Source organism: Cupressus sempervirens, chromosome 1 (genome assembly GCF_028749045.1).
Source record: "Cupressus sempervirens isolate cs-2001-9-10 chromosome 1, ASM2874904v1, whole genome shotgun sequence".
Classification (NCBI taxonomy): domain Eukaryota; kingdom Viridiplantae; phylum Streptophyta; class Pinopsida; order Cupressales; family Cupressaceae; genus Cupressus; species Cupressus sempervirens.
The window spans coordinates 676617766-676623765 of NC_143118.1; the positions used below are offsets into that span (position 1 = coordinate 676617766).

Below are 6000 nucleotides of genomic sequence, written 5' to 3' on the forward strand. Positions count from 1 at the left end.
GAATGATAAATTTCAATTCAAACAAAATTCCAAAACATAAAACTTAGTCTAATCCCCAAAAATAAGTTGCTCTGCATCTATTCGGTATCATTGATATCAAGATCCACCATGAAGGAATTCACCTTGGCCAAAATATGTGATTCATCAACCCTTTAAAAAATTGAATAACTATCATATAACTCATCCCCTCTAAAAACTAAATTCCTATCTTTCTTTATCATTTTAAGGTATACAATTTATCCTCTCTTAGTCAAATTTTCCCAACAAAAATAGGGAAGAGATTCCTTAATCTAAAAGATTCAGCCTAAAACTGATGTGCTCTTATATAAAATAACTATTCATCAACCCTTCAAAAAATGTAATAACTATCATAAAACTCATACCCTCTAAAACCAAATTTCTACCATTCTTAAAATCCTCTGTTAGTCAAAATTTTCTAAACAAAAACAAGGAAGAGATTCCTTAGTCTAAACAATCCGGCCTAAAACTGATGTGCTCTTATATAAAATAACTATTCATCAACCTTTTAAAAAATTGAATAACTGTCATACAACTCATCTCTCTAAAACCAAATTTTTGTCTTCCTCTATCATTTTAAGATATACATTTTATCTTCTCTTAGTCAAAATTTTCCAAGCAAAAACAAAAACAGGGAAAAGATTCATATATTGTGCTCTCAATCCTAACCCAGTGTAGGTTTTGTGAAACCTGATGACAGTAAATCACCTTTAACTAAACCCTTCTCAAAGGCATTTACATGCAGGTACAAATATAACTACATTTATGTATATTATATATATCTGACCTTATGATGGTAGAGATTCTCATTTGTAATGTCGTGGACGGTCCATATCAGTCGAGCTCCTCTAGAATCTCCATGGCTGCTTTCGAGCTTCAAATCCTTAAAACAAATTTACATACCCTGCCGCTCCACTGCATACCAGTCGAGCTGCTCTAGAAATTCCATGGCCGATTTTGAGCTTCAAATTCTTTCTCAAAACATATTTATTTACCCTGTCGTTCCAATGCATATCATTTGAACTCCTCCGGAGCTTCAATGGCTGCTTTTGAGAATTAAATCCTTTCTTGAAACAAACTTATTCACCCTGACACTCCAATGCATATCAATTGACCTCTTCTGGAAATTTAAAGGCTGCTTTCAAGCTCCAAATCCTTTCTTAAAACAAACTTATTTATCCTGCCGCTCCAAAGCATATCCGTTGAACTCCTCCGGAAATTCTATGGCTTCTTTCGAGCTTCAAATTCTTTCTTAAACCAAACTTTATAGACCCTGTCACTTCGCTGGATGTCAGCTGAATTTGAAAACAGGAACACACCACCTTTCATGATTATGAAGGTTAAATGGAGTGTAGTCTTGCTCGTTAAGCAAAGAAAAGTAATTCTAAATAGCTTGTACAAAGGCTCGAACCCTTGTCTCCAGATTGGGAGCCCCAAAATAGATGAATCATTGAAAACCTCATCGCAGCCAATCTGCATTACCTTGGCAGCATTGGCAGAGTGTTGATCATCTGATGAACTGCAGAAGAGATATAGAATAATTTTACTGATCACACCTTCTAGAATTAAAAAACGGAAAGATTTTTAATGTCCACCAGAAATAGAAGAATCCACCAAATCTATTTAAATCTTTCTGTAAAGATAGGTTGTCAGTTATCAGAACCTCATCATACCAGCTTATTTGTAAAAATATTTTTTGAGATTTTCTCCATTATGAGGGATGGGAGAAGTCGGTACTTGAATTAAAAATAAGTTTTGACATGAAACACTATATGCTTCAACATGAACACCTATTGTGCAATGAATGATATGATCTGCCAGGGAGATCATTACAGTATAAAGTATGATCAGAAAAACAACTTACTTGCAGTTTGAAACCATTTACCAACATCATTTTTCAGGTGTGAGACAATTTTAGGTTGCAAGCAACCTTATAGGGAAAGCTTATCGGCTAATAATAAAAAAATATCTTTATACAAAATGTACAATTATTATTTTTAGATATATGTATATGTATGATTTAAAAAATTTATGTGTAACTAATTTTAATTTTCAATTTTATTTTTTAATATTTAGATTTGCAATTTTCAAAGTGACCTTCATTATTTTATATTTGTGCTTCAATTTTTTTTTAAAATATGAAATTCTAATTGACATTAATTTGATTTGTGATATTTCATTAAGGATTAATTTAAAAATTGTAAATATATTATTTGTTTCTTAATATTGCATTTAAGTATAGTACATATCAATTTAGAGTATTTGATCATCTTATATAATTAGATCATCCAATGGTTGCATTATAGACCTAAATTTATTACTTGCATATACACTACCAAGAGTATTTAAGCATCTATATTTGAGTGTTATTCTACAATATATAATCTATCTATAATTATAAAAATAAATTATTGTAATGAAAAATAAATTATGGTAATAAAATGTCATCCATTTATTGCAAACTATTTTTTAAAGCATCACTATTATTATTATTTCAATAAAACAAGTTTTGACATCTAGAAAATTTGTATGATTAAATGCTTTCAATTTCATTTGTTTATAAAATAACATTTATATAAATTTTATTTATATTCTTATAGTTAACAACAACAATTAGTATCTACATAATATATTCTAAATTTTTATATTTTATAATAATTTAGTAAAATTATTACAGTAAAATAAATCATTAATTTATATTGTATAATATTGTAAAAAAAATTTATTTTATAAGTAACATAAATAGTAAAATTTAATTAATGTAAACAATATTTTAACTTCCCTCTCATCCAAATACAAGGTTTTTAAAAATTTTCTTTTCACTTAATACACCTCCACCTATTAACCTATTCTATACTTAATAATAGTAATGCTTAACTTATTTATCATTAGACTTACACATTTAGTGGTTAGTGTGTGTTGAGGTTAAATATTGACTTGTCTCTAAATGGATAATTTGTAAGATTTTAATTTTCTTATGTTAAATTTGATATAAGTTTCTTTGTATATTTTAAATAATTTATTATTAGTTATTTAATGATCATATAATTTTAAAAGAGTTGAAAATTTATTCTAATAAACATATTTGGTTTACAACAAAAAATGCTTATAGGCCTAGAAGAGAGAAAATCACAACAAATACTAACAAAGCATAGCACCACAAGGGCTACCTCTAACCTATCATGTCTACCCCAACAATCTGATCAAGATCATGTGCATAATTTAGGAGAGATTGACGTCGATCCTCAATATTCTAACCATCCAATCACTTAGAAGCACACTTGGACAAACAATCAACTTTCTTATTCCACTCATTAGGAACATAAGAGTCTCTTAAGATAAGTCCAACTAGATGCCAATCAAAATCATCCAGGCTCTTCCTATTCAACATATCTACAATAAATTTGGAATTAGACTCTTAAATAATTTATCCATCTAATAAAAAATCCTCTTTATAGATCTAAGAGAATAGTGGTAGAAGAGTTTCCATATAATTATTGGCTTGTTGGTCCTTATACATAGAGAAGAAGAAAATAAAATTGCTAAAGCTATCCTTCTAATTCCTACATGCCTAGGATTACCTCTAGAAGACCCATAAGTATTCATCTTAAGGGTCTTTAGAGGAGGAGGGGGTGGGGGGGACTTACCATCATTTTGATCCTTTTTTAATCATGTCGACAATTTGCATGTTGCTTTTTGTAAAATAAATCTCCAAAGTCCTCTATTAAAACATTCAAATTATGGACAAATTGTAAGTCTCCAGGTCATGCCTCTTTAAATATTGGTCACAATTGGCCATTCATGTTTCAAGTATTATGTGAGTAACTTGCAACCATACTTTTTTCACTAACTTCATCTTATGATAAAAAATTTGTAGTCTCATTCTAACTATAATTGCCAAATTTTGTAGTTTCATTATAACCATAATTGCCAAATGATCAATTTATTTATTCATAGCTTAAGCTATTTCTTAATATACTTTATGATTATTTTATAAATCAAATTACATGTGACTTTAGGTCTCAACAATAAAGATAATTAACTTTTTTTTTTTTTTTGGAATGAGTTTAAGAAATGCATCATCCAAATGCATGTATATGTTTGTTTTGAAAAGACTCCAACACTTCCTCAACTATTTCCTCAAACTCTTGATGAAATTGTGTAGGGAAGCCATTTGGCCCTAAATATTTACCCTACTTCATGTAAAATAAAACTACCTCAACCTTAAATAAAGATATAGGTTCAAGATCCACATCAACTTCATTAGTAATTATGAGAGGAATGCAATCAAGCACAGGCCCTTCTTCCACATTAGCAACAACATAATATTTAGTATTAAAAAATTCAAAGATCTTAGTGGCTTCTAGAATAATCTCACTATTAGAGAATAAAATAACCACTTCTAAGGAAATGAGATCATTCATTAAACTTCAATACTTCTTATCTTTCTCTATATTATGAAAAACTTTGTGTCTTTTCACCTTCTTCGAACGAATCAACTCAAGCCTTGTGCTTCTAATAAATATCTTTCTAGAGCTCCCATTCCTCTAGATCCTTCATGAAAATAAATTCCTCCCTATATAAAACCTCAAATAAACTTTGATCCCAAAATTTTCAAGTGATGGAATCAATTAATATTGATCATTCATTTTTTTCAAAGAATATATTACCAAAACACATCATCTTCCACCTTTCTAAATTATACTTTATGAATTTCAATTACTTGAAAAAGGAGTATATGGTTATAATGTAAGTAAATTTTCCTTAACCCACCAATTTTACATAAGCTCATGAAGAGATGGTTCCCAAATTCACGTAGATGAAACTTGAAACAAGGATCTTTTAACACATAAAATTTAATATTAAAAAGATTGATAGCTAATGGTCAAAACTTTTCCGCTCCAAAATATTTGATCTATTAGACCAACAATCCTTCATGCAAAACGAAGGGATAAAATAATTGACTAGCATTGTATTTATTGACTCTACTTGACATCTTCTATAGTTTCAAGTGAACATTCCATTTCTTATTTTAACATACACTACCCTTAGGAACTTGATATTATTTCTTAGATGATTGTTTCAAGGACCAAGCTTGGAGTTCCCTCCTTTGTTATCTTCCAAACTCAAGACTACATTAAAATCCCGTATGAAAATTAAAATGGAAAAGAGGAACCAGAAAGTTTAAATTTTTTTATGTGACCAAAGTAGGGATTTTTCCATAAGATCATTTTCAGCATAAGCATTAGTAAAACTAATATTCTCAACAAATGCACAACTTGAAGCCATCAAGTAGATAGAAGACTAACTATAAATCCACCAAAGGAGGAAAATCTTGTACGAGTCCCAAAATAAAGTAATACCACTTAAATTTCCACATGCCTAATACACTTAAAATGACTCAAACCCCAAATTATTAACATCTTGTTGAGAATATCAATTAAATTGATAACTTTGTTTCTTGAATAAAGACTACATTAGGAAAATAGTCAAAACTCAATTCCCAAATAAAATTTTTTCTAGGGGTGTTATTAAAACCCCTTACATTTGATGAGAATACAATAATTTTTGACATGGATAGAAGTGAGAGTCAATGACCATCATATATCCAAACTCTTCTAATGTCTCACCTATAAGATTTACCTTATCTTGATCTTTCTTCCTACCTATTTTTGGAATATTCATAGGAACACCTTTCTTAAGAGACTTTGGATGAATTAATAGAACTCATGGGTTACCCTTTCTTTTATTACCCTTTTTCAAATATTATTCAACATTAGATTTAGAGAATATGAAACTTAAACCATATTTCATTTCCTCCACTTGAACTACTTCTCCTAAATCTCCAAGAGTATATTTGTCTCTATTTTCACCCCTAAACCTTCTCCAATGGGAAAACTTGAGTATTATTTCTCTAATAACCATCTAGAACACCTAAACCTAGAACTCCCTAACCATGAGGCATATTTTTAATAGCCCAAT

At 29.5% G+C, this 6000-nt stretch overlaps 1 pseudogene; it reads right to left on the reverse strand.

The window, feature by feature from the left end:
• The window catches only part of LOC149579687 (filament-like plant protein 5), a 53691-nt pseudogene extending 51792 nt beyond the window's left edge, over positions 1-1899 (reverse strand).
• Positions 1900-6000: the final 4101 nt, after the last annotated feature.